Source organism: Enhydra lutris, unplaced genomic scaffold (assembly GCF_002288905.1).
Source record: "Enhydra lutris kenyoni isolate GAN:26980312 unplaced genomic scaffold, ASM228890v2 scaffoldscaffold29, whole genome shotgun sequence".
Taxonomy (NCBI): Eukaryota; Metazoa; Chordata; class Mammalia; order Carnivora; family Mustelidae; genus Enhydra; species Enhydra lutris.
This window is the reverse complement of record NW_019154113.1, coordinates 1,440,374-1,461,016: the sequence shown is the minus strand read 5'-3', so window position 1 is coordinate 1,461,016 and position 20,643 is coordinate 1,440,374. Positions and strand designations below refer to the sequence as shown.

Genomic DNA, 20,643 nt, shown 5'->3' with positions numbered 1-20,643 from the left:
GAACTCACACCTTCTATAATTGTGTGAGTTCAGGAATGCTGCCACACCTCTTGGATCCTGTCCCTTAAAATAATAATACGTCCTGTGATAATGTCACAGTACTGTTGTAGGTGGTGATACTTTTTTAAAAAAAATTGTATTTTTGTTAATATAATTCTTGCACATAAATTAAACACTGAAATAGATCTGTATGGCTTATTTATATACCTGCCTCCATTTGCATTACCCAGAAGCAACCGCTTTCAATTCTTAGCTGTTTCTTTGAGATGTACATCTAGATCTCTAAATAAGATCCTTGTTATAACCACTACTTTCTGGTTTACAGTTATGTTCAATATTTAAGGACTTCCCAATACTGAAGATGAGGATTTATTCCTGCATTCACTCCCTACTGCCAAACAAGTAATATGCTTCCCCTTTTCTTCCCATTTTCTCTCAATGGCATTATATCACTGTTTTGGTTAAGTTAATGTATATTATGTATATCAAAGTAATTGTGATATTATTCACATTTGAACCATGCAGTAGCCTATGATTATATTCATTTGCTAACACACACACACACACATATATATATATATATATATATTTTTTTTTTTTTAATTTTCCTCAGGGCTAATGCTATTATCTTTTTTCAGTTGTTGATTTTTTCATGTAAAAAATCAGTTTCATCCCCTACTTTTTTAGTAGAAGTCTAAATTATTCTTCCTATGTTCAGACACATGTAGTTTTGGATGTTTCTGGTTCTTAGAGACCTATCTTTTGAAGCATTTTGTCTTCTTCTTTTTTTTTTCTTTTGAAGCATTTTGTCTTCTTATTTGAAACTAAATTGGTTGTTCCTTGGGTCTGCTGCACAGCTGTCAAACTGGTATTTTCTTTTACCATTGGGTTCTGTCAACAAATCTCTGATAGCAACTCCCTACAATTCAATTCAATTCTCACCCCAGCTACCCAGAGTTAGTATCAGATCTGACAAGATAAAAGGCACAGAGCCTGGGGCGCCTGGGTGGCTCAGTGGGTTAAGCCGCTGCCTTCGGCTCAGGTCATGATCTCAGAGTCCTGGGATCGAGCCCCACATGGGGCTCTCTGCTCAGCAGGGAGCCTGCTTCCTCCTCTCTCTGCCTGCCTCTCTGCCTGCTTGTGATCTCTCTGTCAAATAAATAAATAAAATCTTTAAAAAAAAAAAAAAAAAAAAGGCACAGAGCCCAGCAAGACTGCTCTTCCTTTAGATGCCAGCCCAAGTGGGGTTTCCAGGCTATCAGAACTTCCTCCCTGTTGACAGCAAATTTAGGGCTTTCCAAAACCTCCAGGTTTACTCATTCACTAGAACAATACACACAACTCAGGAAAATGTTATGTTATTATAGAAGATACAAATGAATAACCAAATAAAGTGGTATATAGGGCAAGGTCTAGGAGGGTTCGAAGCACAGAAACCAGATCATGCTACCCTCTCGTACACCAACCAGGAAGCTCTCCCATGCTTTGTTGTCCAGAATTTTTTAATGAAATTCCATTTTGTAGACATGCTTGATTAAATGATTTGCCACCTTATTGAACTTAATTTCCAGCACCTCCTCCCCCTCCTTGAAGGTTGAACTGAAAGTTCCAGCCCTTTAATTTCATCTAGATTTTTCTCTGATGACCAGCCCCCATCCTAAAGCTTTTCAGGGAATCCCCTACTTTTGCCTTAAGTACTTCATTGACATAATGAAGTCATTCCTATCATTCAGGAAATTGAAAACTATTTTGAAGTTCTGTGTAATTTCAGGACCATGGAACAGAGAGTGTGTATATGTGGGTTTTGTTTTTTCTATACTATACTACAACTATCAAGTAGAGAAGTCCTGTTGCTGTTCTCTAGTTATATCCTTTTCAGGGACCCATGACATCTTTATAGTTTTCTGTTCTCATTCTGGGGGACGGTGTCCATTAGTAGCTGTCTGGGAAAGGGAGCATAGAAGAACATGTTTTCAAGGTCTTATGTGACTTTATTTATTTATTTATTTTTGTACTTGATAGATAGTTTGGCTGGGAATAAACTAAATTTTTCCTCAGGATTTTGTTGTTTCCTTGTCTTCTATATTCCAGTGTTCCAATTTCCAAGAGCTCTGTTTTGCACTCTGTTCCTTGTTGGTAGTATGTGCCTCCTATTGAAACGTGTTCTTTTTACATTGATGCCATAGCTCCTCTTCCATGTCTAAAGTTATTTTTTTTTTAAGTTTTGTAAGTTTTCATCTCCCCGTATTGTCTGTTTCTTCAGAGGATTTTCTTTGCTTATTTTGTTTTCTGTTTTTTCATGTTAAAGTCTTTCCCATAATGAGAAGCGATCCTTGATAAGAACTGTGTGTGTTTATGTGTTTGTGTCCAGATATATGAGTGATTATGACAGAGTGGGCTTCACTGTAGCATGATCTGGCTGGGAAGATATTTTGGGGATTCTAGTATTTTTAGATCTTTTCTTGGGGATGATCAGTTTGCCTAGAGAATGTAGTGCTATTATGTATGTATTGTCTAGAGAATGTATGCTATTATGCAGATTGGGCAGTATGAGCCTGACCAAGTTTTGAGAGCCAAAAAGGGACTGTGGTTAGAGAGGTCAAGTACTCTTAACCCCATGTCTCTTTTCAGTATGTTGCCTGTGTTATGGCTATGGTTATGGTTATGGTACCTGTGTCTCTGTGTTCAGAGAGTTCTAGTGTTCTGGCAGGCAGGGAGGAGCAATTGCCAGATGTGCATGTGAGTATATTGGGGCATAAATGACTCTTATACTTTGTTCCTGTCCTCCTGTTTTAACACCATCTATACTTTTGTAGTCACAGTGAGCTGCTCATTTTGATTTGTAAGCTGTTCTGGGTTCTGTGTCAGCTTCTTCTTTGTTGACTTAGTTTTGCACTTTGTAGACTCTGACAAGTCAATTTCTTGTTCATTTCTGTTTCAGATTACTAAGTTATTTATGTTATCTCCTTTCCTATTCGCCTTTTATTGTAAATGTGGATTTATGCCTTGACACATTTAACTCTTTTTTTTTAATTTGGGAGGAAAAGGATGTATGCTTATGTCCAGATGGCATCTTAATAGGAATTTTCTGAATGGTGGTACTGACCCAGTACTATGTGCCAGAACCCTATGAAGAACTTTGCCAAATTCAAGTGCCTGAAGGATATAACTGAGAATGTAAAATAAGGAACCCCTAAAGATTCTTACCTCCATAAAAACAAAGAAGGCAAGTGGAACACTTTTTTCCAAAAACAACTTTTTTTTTGAAAACTTTGGAAATTAATCCAAGGCTTATAGATGGCTGGGGGAACATTTATTCAAGAAAATCAACTGAATCTTGGTAATAACAATAAACTTTGTAACTTGCTCTATTTCTATTCCCCTATCTCCAGCCACCCTGTAGCCTTGAAACCTTTAGTCTGCAATCATACCGAAAGATACCAGCCTACCAGCACTGAAGGGAACAGAACAGCATTAAGGTTCCTTTATAGTCTCAGTTCCGGAGGATGGTCATTGTTTGTTTCATCTGGTGATTCTTTAGAAAACCCTACTTACAAATTTATCTTTAGCAGACCTAATCCAGAGCTTTCCCAGTCTGTAAAGCCTTTTCCCTGGCAGGATTTTTTGAAAAAAAAAAAAAAAAAAAAGTTTTCCCTGTGACTCCCATTTCTCTTTTTTTCTTTAGTGTCATCTTAATTGCTTTGTTTTTGTATTTTTTCTTTGTATCTGTTGACTCCTTTCACTTGTTTCTCCCCTCTGCCTCCAACTTCCACCTGTTCTCTGTATCCACAAGCTTGTTTTTTGTTGTTGTTTTAGATTCCACATATAAGAGAGATCATATGGAATTTATTTTTCTGTGTCTGACTTATTTCACTTTGCATAATACCCTCTAGGTCCATCCATGTTCACACAAATCATAAGATTTCATTTTTTATGGCTCAATAATACACCATTGTGTATATGTATAAGCAACTTTTTCATCCATTGATGGACACTATGTTGCTTCCATATCTTGGCTATTGTAGACAACGCTGCCATGATCATGGAAATGCAGATACCTTTTCGAGTTAGTGTTAGTGTTTTTGTTTTTGTTTTTGAATAAATACTCAGATGTTGAGTTGCTAGATCATATGGTAATTCTGTTTTTAATTTTTTGAGGAATCTCCATACTGGTTTCCACAATGACTGCAATAAATTATGCTCCCAACCAACAGTGCATAAGTTTTCCTTTTTTCACATTCTTGCTAACACTTCTTATTTCTTTTTATTTTCTTTAAAAAAAATTTTTTTTTTAGTAAGTCTTCTAACAGGTGTGAGGTGATATCTCATTATAACTTTGATTTACATTTCCCTGATGATTGATCATGTTGAGTGTATTTTAACATACCTGTTGTCCATCTATATATCTTCTTTTGAAAAAAATCTATTTAGATCTTCTGCCCATTATTTAAATTGGATTATTTGTTGTTTTTGTTACTGAATTATATGTTTTCCAGGTTGGAAATTTTAGAAGTAATTGCTTAAGCTTGGAGCTGCCTGAGTCAATGGATGTGGGAAATACACCAAACTAACCAAAGACTGAAAAGAAAGCTGGGGAATTAGATGCCCCTATGGCCCTTGAAAATATCCAAAAAGCACATCTGGATCCATGGACTAGGATCCAGAATCTAGAAATCTACAAATTATCAGTCAATTGCTTTTTGACAAAGGTGCCAAGATAAGTAAGATTTTTTTTTTTAAATAAACAATTCTGGGACAATTGGATATATCTATGTTATAAAATAGAATTGGACCTCTACCTCCTACCATATACCAAATTTAGCTCACAATGTATCAAAGAACTAAATTTAACTGCTAAAACTATATAAATCTTAAAACAATGTGGTATTACGACCTTGGATTAGGCAGTGTTTTCTTAGGACATCTAAAGTACAAGTACTGAAACAAAAAATAAATTGGATTTGTTAAAATTAAAAACTTGGTGCATGAAAGGATAGTATAAGAAAGTGAAAAGATAAGCCCAAGGTTCTGAGGATTTTCTTCTATGTTTTCTTTAAAAGTTTACAGTTTTACATTTTTCATTTAAATCTATGACTCTCTTTGAGTTCCTTTTGTATAAGATATGAAATTTAGATTGATTTTTTAAAAATGATATTTAACTGATGCAGCCCTGTTTGTTAAGAAGATTATCCTTTATTTATTGAATTTTTGCACTTTTGTCAAAATCAGTTGACCACACTTCTGTGAGTCTATTAGTGGGTTCTTTATTTTATTCCATTGATCTGTATGCTAAGCCCTCTACTGAAACCACATGGTCTTGATTACCGAATCTGTTTAATAAGAACTGTAATGTAGGGGGTGCCTGGGTGGCTCAGTGGGTTAAGCCTCTGCCTTCGGCTCGGGTCATGATCCCAGGGTCCTGGGATTGAGCCCCGCATCAGGCTCTCTGCTCAGCGGGGAGCCTGCTTCCTCCTCTCTCTCTGCCTCTCTGCCTACTTGTGATCTCTGCCTGTCAAATAAATAAAATCTTAAAAAAAAAAAAAAAGAACTGTAATGTAGTAGGATTATTTCTCATACATTTTTCAAAATTGTTTTATTCTTTTTTTTTTAATCTTTCCATATGCATTTTAAAATCTTGTGAAATCTACAAATATCTTATAGGGATTTTGTTACAAATTAAAATAATTTCAAATAAATATATGTATCAAATTGGAGAGTATTATTGAGTCTTCTGATTCATGAATATGTTATGGCTATGCATTTATTTAAATCTTTGATTTTTTTATCATCTATATTTTTAGTTTTCAGTGTATAAGTCCAGTAGATAGTATGTAAAATTTCCTCTCTCCCTCCTTCCTTCCTCCTTTCCCTTCCTTTCCTTTATGCCTTCTTTTCTTTTTGTAAGCAATTATAAATAGTAATGTATTTTTAATTTAGTTCATGTTTTGTTCATTTCTAGTATGTAGAAATAGAACTGTGTTTGGTATATTCGTTTTGTATTCTACCACATTGCTAAACTCTTATTACTGGAGCTTTTTCTGTAGATTTCTTGAAATTTTCTATGCAGACAGTTATGTTTTCTGCAAATAGTGACAGTTTATTTTACCCTTCCCCATATATATGCCTTTCATTTTTTTTCTTGAACTTATTGCAATGCTAGGATTTCCAGCACTATATTGAATAGGAATAGATTTCTTGTAGATGTTCCTTAAGAAGTTGAAGGCATTTCCCTCTATTCCCATTATTTATTTTAGAGTTTACTTTTTATTCTATCAATATACAATTGATAATGATTGTGTGAAATTTTTCTTGTTTTGCTTATTAATATTCTGGTGTTTTTATATTGTTTGGTTTTTAAATGTTAAACCAGGCTTAAGTCCGTGGAATAAACTCTATGGGTTTTTTTTGTTTGTTTTTGTCTTTTTTTTTTTTTTTAACACTTGGAAGTCTTATGCCATGTCCTTCTGGCCACTATGATTTCTGATGAATAATACACTATCATTCGAATTGCCTTTGCTCTATAGGTAAGGTATTGTTTTTCTCTAGCTGTTTTTATTATTTATTTATTTATTTATTTATTTTAAAGATTTTATTCACTTATTTGACAGGCAGAGAGGCAGGCAGAGAGAAGGGGTGAAGCAGGCTCCCTGCTGAGCAGAGAGCCTGATGCGGGGCTCCATCCCAGGACCCCTGGGGTCATGACCTGAGCAGAAGGCAGAAGCTTTAACCCACTGAGCCACCCAGGTGCCCCTCTTTAGCTATTTTTAAAGGTTTCTCATTGTCCTTAGTTTTTACTATGATGTGTGTTGGTGTGGATTTCTTTAGATTGTCTTGTTTGGGATTTGCTCACTTTTTGAAATTATAGATTTGTATGTTTTCTCACATTTGGAAAGTGTCAGCCATTATATCTTCATGTGCTTTTTCAGTTCCACATTCTTTTTGACTCAAGACTCCAATAATACAATTGTGAGATCTTTGTTGTAGTCCCGTAGGTTGCTGAGGCTCTGTTCATTTTTTTCTTTTAATTTTTCTCTGTTTTTCAAATTGTGTAATTTCCATTGTTCTATCTGTCTGTTCACCCATTCCTCAATCTTTCTGCTCTTGAGCCTATCCACTTAGTTTTTCTTTAGGTTATTTTATTTTTCACCTCTGAAGTTCTCAGGATTTTTCTTTACATCTTGTGTTTCTTTGCTGAGACTGTCTTTTCATTTATTACTGTTTTGCTCATAATTCTTTGAGTTTATGATGTTTGCTTTAAAATCTTTATCAGACAATTCTAACATCTTTGAATTGTTCATCTTATTGTTGGCATCTGTTGATTGTTTCTTTTAAAAATATTTTATTTATTTGAGAAAGACCATGAGAGAAGAACATGAAAGGGGGGAGGGTCAGAGGGAGTAGCAGACTCCCCACTGAGCAGGAAGCCAGATGTGGGCGGGCTTAATCCCAGATTTAACTGACTGAGGCACCCAGGCACCCCATGTTGATTATCTTTTATTTTACTTTTTTAAAATATTTTATTTATTTATTTGACAGACAGAGACAACAAGTAGGCAGAAAGGCAGGCAGAGAGAGAGGGGGAGGCAGGATCCCTGCTGAGCAGAGAGCCTGATGCGGTACTCGATCCCAGGACCCCGGGATCATGACCTGAGCCTAAAGCAGAGGCGTTAACCCACTAAGCCACCCAGGCACCCCTGATTGTCTTTTAAAATTCACTTTGAGATCTTCTTGCTTCTTTGTATGGTGACTGATTTTCAGTAAGAACCCAGACATTTTGGTTATTATGTTATGAGACTCGGGGTTGTATTTAAACTTTCTATCTATGTATCTTTCTCTGACACCACTCTAGCAGAGGAAGAGGGGGCATTGCCTAATTGCTAGGTGAGGGTGGACGTTGAGATTTCCTACTTGGCTTCTGTTGTTTGACATGAAGGAAGGGGAGAGGGATGGGCCCCTTTTTACTGCTAGGCAGATACAGATTTTTATTCCCCCCTCCATTACTGCCTAGTGGAAATGAAAGTCATGGCTTCCAAATTGTCCTTCTGGGACATAAGAATCAAAAATAAAACCCAGGGAATTCACTGAAGTGTTATTCCTTGGTACTAAGGTCTATAGGCAGTCTGCCTTCTCGTGCACACTTTTTAAAGTCTTTTCCTGTTTGCCTTATATATAACATCTAGAGTTTTTAGTTGCTTTCAGTTGTATTTAGTGGTAAGAATGGGAAAAATCATATCTACTCCATCTTCCTGGAACTTAATCATTTATATGGCTCTTGCAATGACCATTTAAAAATTCTACAGTAAGCCAAAATATGTAGTATCAAAAATGAGATAAGAACTATAACTCCCATAGTTGTGTGCATGTTAAGGTCAGTATCACATCCTCTATATATTTTATTTAGAGAGGTCAAATAACTCTTAGTAAAGCAGGTGGGTTGTGAGAGAAGATTTCAGAGAGCAGTTCAGTATTGAAAGGATCAGATTATATTCATGAGTAAGCAGGGGATGAAAAATAGGAGAATCACAGAATAGAATTTAAACAATGGATAATACTATAAGTATAATTTTATGGGATGTTTTTCTCCCAAAACACATTCTAATGTGTTTCTCAGATGATTATATTTTTTTAAGAAACATTTTAGTAATTACATGGCATTTCCCTTTATGGATATGCTACAATTTATTATTGGGCAGTTAATTTGCTTATAATATTGTGAGCACTGTAAGTAATATAATCAGTACCTTTGGACTTCCTTGTTAGTTCTGATTCCTGACTATTTCTTTAAGGCCATTTCTTAGATGTGGAATTAGCCCCCAAATTTAATAGTATTTTTTAAAATTCTGTTACATAAAGGCAAATTTAAAGGTTGCTTTGAAGAAAGTATGTAGCACTTTACACATTGACTCACAGTATCATCATCAGTTTTGCTATACCATCATCAGTTCTGAGTCTTATCATTTTAAAATACTTACTTAACAGGTGACTTGGTTTATTTTAAGCACATACACCTTTGCATTAATACAGATTTAAGAAAATGGCCCACAGTTGCAGAAGCCAATCATTCTTTCAGTTTCTCAGGATCATTTCCTACTATCTATCCATGAACCCATACCCAAAGGAGGACAAGTTCAGGATGTAGAAATGTAGCAATACTTCAAAGTTTTGTTCATTATTTATAAATTTGATGTTAGAATTAATCCAATAAAATGAGAGAAGTCAAACATATTCAGTGCAATCTGTCACCTTTTTTCCCATTTGTGTGTTTTGAGATGTCTCATTTTCCCCCCTTCCAAATCAGCAGTACATATTCACAATCTTTGTGCTATTATTATTCCTTTCCTTTTCTCTTGTGAGTTAATTGGACAAGATTTTCTTTCTTATTAGTGTGTTTATTCAGTTTTTAAGAGCCAGAAGAGAAGGTGTGTTCTGATCCTCTTAACTGTTATTCTCCTGTGCCACTGATGGAGCTGGCCACTGTCAGAGACTGTGAGGACACATGAGGACAGAGAAGTGCATTTAAACTTCTGCCAAACAAGTTAGATGGCATCTTGGGAAGGTCCTACAGGGGGCAAAAGGAGACGTGAGTGCTTCAGGATGTGGTTGGTCAGGGGAGGTTACAAAGTATCTTTAGGAGCGAAGAAGGTGGTAACAACTCACTGTGGAAGTTGGTGAAAGTTCTTAGGAAATGTCAAGGGGACACTTCCTTCCCTGGGAATCCCTCCTTATTTCATAACCTAATCCTTTATAACAATCTGTTTATGGAATCCAATTTAAGGCAAGTGCATCCCCCTTGTTAAACTGAAGAGAAATTGACTGTTCTAGATTATAATGAATATAAAAATAGGTGCAGGTTAATTTTGATCTACTGGTGAAGGCGTGATTATAGATCGAGAGGGGTTAGGAGAGGGGAAGTTGTGGAAGAGAGATTCAGCTCCAGTTGTTGTAGATTTCAACTCAGGCATCTCCTACACTGAGCATTTTCTTAATAGTGAATTCAGGGTTTATAATGAAAAAAAATTTCCCTGAAATATTAAGTGGCTGACATGTAACAAAAGGTCAGTTATTAAGGAAGGGCATACTTTGGAACTTTATGCAAACTATTTAATCACTGGAATCACAAGAAAGTTCCAGAGTCATCTGTTCCTGATTTTGTGATAGGAACATTTTTCTTGGTAATTGGTATAGTGTGCTTTATGGCATGAATCACTTCATTGTACTTTCCAGAAGAAGAAATGAGGTCTGTGAATAGTCTGCATTTGGTTTATTTAGCTCCTCATTGTTCCATGTAGAATAGGGCATCTGAATATGCTCTGTATTAAATGGGAAATGGACTTCTATCCTGGGGAAAGGAAAGGTGTAGACTTTTCCTTTCTTAGTGTTAGAACTCTGTGATGATTAGTTAAAATGAAGTGCTAAGTTATTTCTGGGTATTGGTCATTTATTCACTTTCTACAAGTCTGTAAGAAAAGGATTAGAGCCTAAAGATCCGTAGAGGACTCATTATTTATAGCTTGTATAGAAGAACAAAAAGGATCCTATAATTCCATTTGGGAACCACAAATTTAGTCAGGTTCTTTGGGACTTCTCAAAATCCTTGTGATAACAGCATGAAGTGGGGTCTGTGAGGGTGCATCCTAATGTTTTTCTTTGTTGATATACATCATTTAGGTTGTACACTTTAGCCCTGGGGTTTCCAAGATGACCCCAGCCTGGTTTCTTTAAAGGGTAGAACCTTGAATGCAGACTTCTCTGCTACTATGTTGCTAGTCAGTGTTGGCACTGGGGGTTGCTTAGGTAGCAGCATGTATGAGAACATCAAAAACTCAGAACAAGCATGTTGGGCCATGTTGGGCCACCTTTAGGACAGCATGGGACCTGTGGAACTTCTGTGGAGGATGCAGTGTTGCCATATAATGTTCCTGGTTCTCCCTCAGGTATCTGTATGGCAGAGAGCAGGTCCTTAATAAAAGTGCATCACCAGGGGTGCGCATTTGGTCCCATAGTTATGTTGAAGAGGAAGACACTTTGAGTCAGCTGCTGTGGGCAGGAAATTTAGACTACTTCAGAGGTGCTCTCTCCCCATGCATATGTTGGGGACCCACTGCATAGACTGTACGCATGCCCAGTCTTAGCTACCGCATGACCTCTGACTCCTCTGAAGGGGCCCGGGGTAATATCGGCTTATCTTTTTACAGAAGTCCCCACCATCTGGCCTCTCCCTTACTAGATCTTTGGTCGCTTTAAATGCCATCTTTTCTTTTTCTATTGAAATATTTTGTTGAAATATTCAAAAGAGGGAAATATTCTCATTTTGCTTCTTATCCGCTTCTTGATTAAGATGTGCTGGGTAACATGCTGTTTGGAAATGGTGACAAGGACTCTCAAGTTCTTTTCCTGAATTGTAGTTGTTAGTGTCCTGGAACCACCACAATGAAATTCCTTTTTTTTCTAGTTCCTAAGTTTAGCAACATACTCTTATAGGTTATTCCCATCAGCCTTCTCCATTTGAATGAGTTTAGGAATATCTGAAAACTTAGAAATTTCTCTGCCTTTCAGATAGCATGTAAAAATTTCAACGTTGATTCTGGAAGAAACCCCCATGTAGGCTCTTTGCGTTTTCGAACACTGGAACAAATGAGGTTGAGATGGGTCATTAGAAGTCTCTGCTACTTCTCATGCCTTCTTTAACTTGTGAAAGAAGGAGTAAAAAATACATTTTGTACCGTAGTCCATCAATTCTAAGATTATTTTTCACATTTTAACATTTTTGTAACATACATGTGTCTTACAGCTGAATGGCATCTGAGATTGGATGTCAGAGTCTTGTTCTGATGCTTGCTTCGTCCCTTCAGATTATTTTTTCTTGTCTTTTACCTGCCTGGTGGATTTTCTGTCATAAGTCAGAAATGACCTGTAATAGGAGTTGAGGCAAATACAACTTAGTATGAAAATTTATGTTAGTTTGGCTATTGGTTAGACGTTACTGTTTGCTGTAGCTTTGGGGGCCAGAGGCTTCACATTCCTATAGTGTCCTTATTTTTGTCTCCTTGCTTGACCTTGGGCTTCCCTTGGCACTCTTGCTCAGGGAGTCCGCAGACTGTTTCAGCCATACCCTGGTGTCCTACACCCATACTGGTATCCTACTGGAGCGTTGTAGTGGTGAAGTGTGGGGGAGAGGAAGCATTCTATAATCTTACGATAAAATCTCAGTATTTTGGTGGGCCTGTGCTCCTGGGTGTTTCCTGGTGATATAGCTCTTCCCGTCCCCAATCTGGTGAGACAGAAAGATGACAGGGTATTGGTGTGGGCAAGGTGCACTCTCCCCAGCAGGAATAAATCTGACAAAGTTAGAGTAGGACTTTTTGGAGAGTAGGACTTTGCTAAGGAGAAGGCTCTGAGTGACCTGTTTCCCTAGAGTTGCTCCCTCCATCCCTGTATCAGAATGAAAAAGTGATCTTTTTTTGTATATTTTCCATGAGAACTTGAGGGGGTTGGTGCTGGAGATAAAAATGCATAGAAGTATAGGGGTGTCCATAGGATTGTGGGCTGTGTCATGTGGACGAATGTGGTCTGGGGGTTTGGTTCAGTCAAAGCTTTGTCCTCAGTCCCACCGAGGCACTGCTCAAGCTCTCTGTGACTATAACTGGCCACCACTGTTCTACACACAGGCCTCTGGCAGCATCAATTCATGCACTCACGATGTTCTTTTTAGTTTTCTCTTGGGTTTTTGTTTCGAGGGATTTCTCGTACCTTTTTTATGAGCTTAGGTTTTCATTTAAAAATTTGTTTGATTTCTTCCACCATTTCTAGGTGTTTTGTGGTACGATGGTGTTCAGGATATGGAGTCTAGTCTTTTGCCAGAACCAGAAGTATGTCTCCTGTGCACTTTTTTCATGGGTCTGCTCTCCGTTTCAGTTCTCTTTCTGTCTTCTTATGTCACCTCCATCTCCGACCTCTTCCTTAATGGACTTAATCTCTTTGTGTTTTTCCTTTGCACAAACTGTGATTATCTCATGCCTCGCTTTCATGCCAGTAACTCAATTTTTAACTGGGCCTGTTTTGTCCCTTTCTGGGTCTAATTTATTAGCTATGTAATCATGTTGTTTTGGTTCTCAGTTTATTTATTTAACTCTGCAGTTTCCCTTTCATTTCATTTGGTTATTTTATAATCTTGTCTTTGAAATCATATTTAATTTGATCCAAGATTTTATTAAGTTATATAGTATTAAAGAACTCATGGGAAACATGCCCGTCTTGTTTGTTTTTTTTTCCAGACTATATTTAACATTTTAGTTGTGCCTATCTGCTTGCCTTCCTTTCTTCCTTGTATTTGCTATTTTTAAAAATGTATCCATCCATTCGTTCATTCATTTATTGCCATATTTTATTTATGCAGCTGTCATTTCATCTTGCCCAGGCCTTATTCTCATAATGTGTCTACTCTTAATTTTTAATTTTCTGGGTTGTAATGGTAGTGAACTATTTTTTTTTTTCCATCATTCTTTCCTTACTTGTGGTCCTGTTTATTTTTCCTTAATTTATTAAACCAATTAATCTATATTACTTGTAGAAATACAAGAAATGCCAAATAACAACGAAGAGAGAAAACATTACTTCTCTTATATCTTGCTTCTACCTTCCCTTCATTCCCTCCTTTTTGGCCTTTTGAACCCACCTTTGCATCAGTTACACATGGGGTGTTCTGTTGGGATCCCTGTATCTCTAACTGATGTCTATAGAAGACCTCGGTTGTAATGAGACACACCACAGTCAGTTCCTACCAGAGTTCATTGGAAAAGCCTGGTGCTGATGCTGCACACATCTCTGTAATTTCTCAGGCATTTGTGGGGGATCTGGTGGTACATGTGATTCTTTTCTCTTAGCCCATTCAAAGATAATGTTTTATGTGCACTGCGTGTGTAGTAGTGAAAGCAATGCTTGGACACTGATTCAGTTAGGATGATGGTTAAGTGTAAAGGGAAATTTATTGTGTCTGTTCAAGCAGAGTTGAGATAAAGTTGATTCCTGGGTCACCCAGGGCCACTGAAGCACTTCTCCCTCTCTGCACTCCATAATCTCCCCCATTCCTGCCACCATGTCCTCCACTTCTCAGCTCTGTAAACTCAAGAAACAGTGTCTGCTCGGTTAGGATCACTCTCATGATCACCTTCCCCAGCTTTGTTCCTCCAAATTTGGGTCTTTGGGGGGAGATAGGGAGGCCCATCCTCTTGCAGAAGTGGAAAGAAAGCCTTTCAGTCTCAGTTAAAAGTGCACTCTTGAAATCACTCCCTCTCCTTGGGGAACCTGGGCAGTGCTAGGGATGGGGTCCACCCAGCAGGAACCATATAACATCAGGGCAGGTTACTTCCCCAGGGAATCCCTCTCATACCTGCACACACAGGTAGCAGAAGTGGCTTGGCAATGAGCCCCAGCCCCTTCGATATTGCACTGGGCAGTGGGTTGTTGTTGTTGTTGTTAAGATTGTATGTATTATTTGACAGAGATCACAAGTAGGCAGAGAGGCAGGCAGAGAGAGAGGAGGAAGCAGGCTCCCTGCTGAGCAGAGAGCCCAATTTGGGGCTCGATCCCAGGACCCTGAGATCATGACCTGAGCTGAAGGCAGAGGCTTTAACCCACTGAGCCACCCAGGCGCCCTGGGCGGTGGGTTTTATAGGGGAAAGAAAATCAGTTCGCGTTGGCTGAATCAAGGACCTAGGCTCAGGAGACAGACTTGCCGTTAGTTCACCTGGCATGCAAACTTTCCAAGGAGACAGCTTGATGGGCCAGTTTTGTACCCTTGGTTATGATCATCTTAACTGGCCTTAAGTCAGTAAGGAATTACACACTGACCTGTTGGAATAATACTCTGGTCTGATTTCACAGATTTCTTCCAGGCTTTCTCTGCGTTGTTCCTGAAAACAGTGTTCTAATGCTATGCAAGATTAACTTTGGTAGTTAAAAATGGGATAAAAGGATTCAAAAATCACTTTGGGGAATTTGAGAGGCAGTTTTCCAAGGACCATAATTTGCATTGATGGAGTTCTTTGGGGCATAAAAGGATTCAAAAATCACTTTGGGGAATTTGAGAGGCAGTTTTCCAAGGACCATAATTTGCATTGATGGAGTTCTTTGGGGCGCTGTCTACAGTATCAGGCTCTTCAGAGTGCCGTGTTTTAAAGGGCCACAGCATAACACATTTCCTTTATTTATAAGTACTTAACAATACTGTTAGAAATAAGTATATATCTCTAAACAGTTCAGTGATGAGTAAAGAGTTCCAGAACCTAAGTAAGAAAATGGTGAGGTTCCAAGGCCAAGCCCGCTGAGAAGCCGGGTGCTGGTGGAAGGACATAAACATCCAGCACTTGAAACTGTGTGGCACACATTTTTTTTTTTTTTTTAATTCACATTTGCACATTCATATATCACAATACCCTTAACCCGTTAGGAAAATTAAATGTTGACATCAAGACATTTACCTTCTAGGCCCAGATTTCTGTGAGAAAACAAATGTAATTATGTGCCACCTGCAAAGGTAGGCATTTGGAAATAGGAGATTTTGCCCCCATGGGACAACCTTCTAAGTCATCCCAGTACCTTTCTGTTGGAGGAACTTGTTTCTGATCACTGAAAGGTAGAAAACTTGGGACACCTGGATGGGTCAGTTAAGCATCTACCTTTGGCTCAGGTCATGATCCCAGGGTCCAGGAATCAAGCCCACCTTCAGGCTCCTTGCGCAGTGGGGAGCCTGCTTCTCCCTCTCCCTCTGCCCTTCCTCCTCACATATGTTCTCTTTTTCTTAAATAAGCAACCTTTTTTTTTTTTTTTTAAGAAAGAAAGCCAGAAAACTTTACTGTGTTTTAGGGACTTCTTGTGTGCTACTCGTTTAATCCTTGCAGTTTGCTGGAGAGATGGCAATCAGTTTCCTATTTTTATGTACAGGAAACCGAGTCTCAGAAAAGTTCAGTGACTGCCCTGAGTCTACATAGCTTGTAAGTAACACAGCCAGGTCTGCCTGTGATGTCTGGACTTTTCAGTTGTACTCCCATGTCACAGACCATGAGCAACCCCAAAAGGAGAACAGAGATGCAGTAGAGCTCTGCACCATGAGAGGGCTGGGTTTTAGGTATGAGATACAGAAATTCTTAATGAATGCAGGCCCTTTATCAGTGGCTCTCAAACTTTAAAGCTCCAGGACCCACTTTACTCTCATAAAAGTTATGGGAATTCCCCCAATTTTTCTTATGTGAGTTATATTTATCAATATTTACTGTATTAGAAATGGAAATTAAGAAAATAGTTTAAGTTCATTCATTAATTTAAAATTATAATAAACCCATGCCATGTTAATGTGACCAGTATTTTTCTAAAAAAGTAAATACATTTATCCAAGCAAAACAATTTTAGTGAGAAGGGTGGCACTATTTTATATTTTGCCAATCTCCTTAATGCCAAGCTTAATAGAAGACAGCTGGATTCTCTTATCAGCTTCTGTTTTCAGTCTGTTGGTGATGTCATATGCCATAGGCTCACTGCCAAGCTCTGCTCAGTGCTCATGAGGAAATGAGGGGGAAACAGCCTAATAACTTCTAAGATTATGAAAAGTTTTTCACTGATCCTCTAAAGCATCTCAGAACCTCAGAGGTTTCCAGATGATATTTCGAGAACTCCTGTACGTAACAAATACCAAAGGGAACCACTTTTCATTAACTTCACCAAGGTGCTCACTGTTCTGACATTGGGAACAGAGCCTCATGGTAGCTCAAACACAGGTGTTGGGATAAAGAGGTAAGGGGGTGGATCTCAGCTCACACTGAGCTGCGGGACATGGGGCCAGGAGCTTCTTTTGTTTCACAGTTGATATTTTTATGCACCCCTTCCCTTTTTTTTTTTTTTTTAAAGATTTTATTTATTTCTTTGACACAGAGACAGATCACAAGTAGGCAGAGAGGCAGGCAGAGAGAGAGGGAGAAGCAGGCTCCCCGCTGAGCAGAGAGCCCGACGTGGGGCTCGATCCCAGGACCCCGAGATCACGACCCGAGCTGAAGGCAGAGGCCTAAACCACTGAGCCACGAAGGATAGAGGCTCACCTGAACATATTTGAGCAGAACGGAGACATATATTAGGTTAAATTTGGGAGCCTTCCCATAATCCCCATTATTAAAGGAGAATAATAATAGTACTGACTTAGCTGGGTTGTTGTCACAGACTGAATGAGTTAAAAAAAAAAAAGCTGTGTGCGTGCCTGTGTGCACGCATGACATTTGGAAGAATGCAAATGTCTACTGAAGATTTAACTACGGTATTTTCAGATGTCATTTACTGATATTCTCTGTGGTGAAAATCATGTGCTTGTTCATCTTTTGCTCATTTTTCTGTTGGATTGTCTGCCTTATTCTTATTGATTTATAAGAGTTTATTTCTTATTTTGGATATGAGGGGTATGTGTCTGTGTGTGCGTGTCAGATCTACTATCTTGCTGACTTAGGGAAAATCGCAGACTCTCAGTTTATTATTCTGTAAAACTAGGACAAAAATATGGTTGGTGTAAAATTAAATTAGATAAAAGAAGTAATCCTTGGTATAAACTAGAGACTACACAAATAGGAATTTATGTTATCCAGCAATTTTTCTCTGCAAACAAGAATTTAGACACAGTGAGATATATTGTTATCTTTTTCTCAGCTTCTATACAAAAGCAAAGAAAAAGTTGGGAGCTTTGCAAAATAATGTTGAATAATGTTGCTGTACAACTTCCAGAAGAATAATTGCTATATGAAATACAAGATAGCACATTACACATTATCAGAACTGGTGTGCCCAAAGCAGATACATGCTTATTCTGGGAGATTGTTTCAAAAAGCATGGCTGCTTAAATCAAAGTGCACTTTTTTAAAAAAAGATTTTATTTATTTATTTGACAGAGTGAGAGAGATCACAAGTAGGCACAGAGGCAGGCAGGGCGGGAGGGAAACAGGCTCCCCACTGAGCAGAGAGCCTGATGTGGGGCTCGATCCTAGGACCCTGGGATCACCACCCAAGCTGAAGGGAGAGGCTTAACCCACTGAGCCACCCAGGCGCCCCAATCAAAGTGTACTTTTATTTATTTATTTATTTATTTATTTATTTTTAAAGATTTTATTTATTTATTTGACAGACAGAGATCACAAGGAAGCAGAGAGGCAGGCAGAGAGAGAGAGGAGGAAGCAGGCTCCCCGCTGAGCAGAGAGTCTGACGTGGGGCTTGATCTCAGAATCCCGGGATCATGACCTGAGCCGAAGGCAGAGGCTTTAATCCACTGAGCCACCCAATGCCCCCAAAGTGTACTTTTTTTTTTTTAAAGATTTTATTATTTATTTATTTGACAGAGAGAGATCACAAGTAGACAGAGAGGCAGGCAGAGAGAGAGGGAGGGAAGCAGGCTCCCTGCTGAGCAGAGAGCCTGATGCGGGACTTGATCCCAGGACCCTGAGATCATGACCTGAGCCAAAGGCAGCAGCTTAACCCACTGAGCCACTCAGGCGCCCCCCAAAGTGTACTTTTAAAAGAAAACAACACTCCCTTTATGAGTGACATACAGAAACTTTATTATATATTTATTTATTATTTATTTCTATGATAACATTTAACACAAGGTCTACCCTTTTAATAGATTTTTAAGTATATAATATAGTATTGTCAAGTATAGGCTCCGTGCCTCACCAGAAATCTCTAGGAGTTGTTTATCTTTCAGAGCTGAACCTTGGTTCCTCTGGCCTAAAACCTCCCATTCCCCTGGCAGCCACCATTCCATTCTGTGCTTCTTTGTGCTCAACTCTTTGTCGATTCCTCATATAGGTGGATTCATATGGTATTTGCTTTTCTGTGTCTGGCTTATTTCACTTAGGATAGTGCCCTCCTTGTTCATCCATGCTCTCACAATTAGCAGAATTTCTTTATTTTACACTGTTGGTAGGAATGTAAGTTGGTGCAGCCACTTTGGAGAACGTGTGGAGATTCCTTAAAAAATTAAAAATAGAGCTTCCCTATGACCCTACAATTGCACTACTGGGTATTTACCCCAAAGATACAGATGTAGTGAAAAGAAGGGCCATCTGTACCCTAATGTTGATAGCAGCAATGTCCACAATCGCCAAACTGTGGAAAGAGTCTAGATGCCCTTTAACGGACGAATGGATAAAGAAGATACAGTCCATATACACTATGGAGTATTATGCCTCCATCAGAAAGGATGAATACCCAACTTTTTTATCAACATGGACGGGACTGGAGGAGATTATGCTGAGTAAAATAAGTCAAGCAGAGAAAGTCAATTATCATATGGTTTCACTTACTTCTGGAGCATAAGGAATAACATGGAGGACATTAGGAGAACGCAAGGAAAAGTAGATTAGGGGACATTGGAGGGGGAGATGAACCATGAGAGACTGTGGGCTCTGAGAAACAAACTGAGGGTTTTGAAGGGGTGGGGAGTGAGGGGTTAGGTGAGCCTGGTGGTAGGTATTAAGGAGGGCAAGTATCGCATGGAGCACTGGGTGTGATGCATGAAGAATGAATCTTGGAACACTGAAAAAATAAAATTAAACTTAAAAAAAGAAATAAAAAAGAATTTCCATATTTTTTAAGGCTGAATAATATTCTGAGGTGCTAGGAATAAAACAAAAAACAAAAAAACAAGGAGGCATTAGACTAGTTGGCTCTGGGGTTGCTTTGCCACAAGGGCCTCCTGTGATTCCATGGCAGGAGAGCTGTGTGGTGAGGGCAGCTGCACAGGGACAGCCACTGGCACTGAGTCACATGTCACAGTTTGCAGGATGCTCTCCTTGCCTCTTCCACTCTAGAAGGTGGTCAGGGCATCTGTTATCTCCTTATTTCCTCGGACAGAAAATTGGAACCCACAGAAACTGAGTGCCTGTAATTGGAGGGCTCAGATTGGAGCCTGGAGGGTCTTCTGCTGTATGGGGTCTACCCCTCCACGCTGTCCTGCAGGGCTGGATCAGAACAGGGATGACCAGGCAGCCGCCTGAGGGTCTGGAATCACTGAAACCCATGTTCAGATTCTGCGCTGCTTGCTGGTTATTTATTCAGAGACCTTGGGGCTAGGGTTTGGGACTTGGGTTTGGAGATATCATTCCCCCTCCCTGCAGGAATCCCAGTGTTTGACCAGTGTGCCACCCAGCTCATGAGGAAAGAGATTATTGAAAGCAGCTTCATCAGCTAATTCAGGATTTAAACAAGCTCAAGGGAGTGCAGAAGGCTGATGGCTTTTCTGTCAGTGGACGATGTTTACTTGAGAGGGAAGGAAGCTTCCCTCCCGGGTTGAATAAGGACAGCTTTTGGACAATGAGAGTGGAGCCCCTGAAAACCCTGCCAGGAACATCCAAATGCCCGAGGCCAGAGAGGCATCTGGGAACCACAGCTCCATCTGCCAACTTTCTAAACCATAGCCTCGGTCTCCGTGCCCAGTTCTCCACATCACCTCAGCATGGACAGCAATGCAAACCCTGAGGCATGATAGTTGAATTCAGGCTAAAGTTCTGCCTTGGGCCCTCTTGCAGAAGGCTCAGGAAGTAGGGCACTGTGGGTATCCTGGGGGTGGCAAGAAGGAAGGGCTAGAGGCTGGCGTGGGCACCAGGGTGTGTA

The 20,643-nt window shown here is 39.1% G+C and overlaps 1 protein-coding gene across 1 annotated transcript in view; it reads left to right on the top strand.

Moving 5' to 3' along the window:
- Window positions 1-20,643, top strand: part of LOC111152691 (cholinergic receptor nicotinic alpha 7 subunit) — a 110,753-nt gene that overhangs the window by 18,864 nt on the left and 71,246 nt on the right.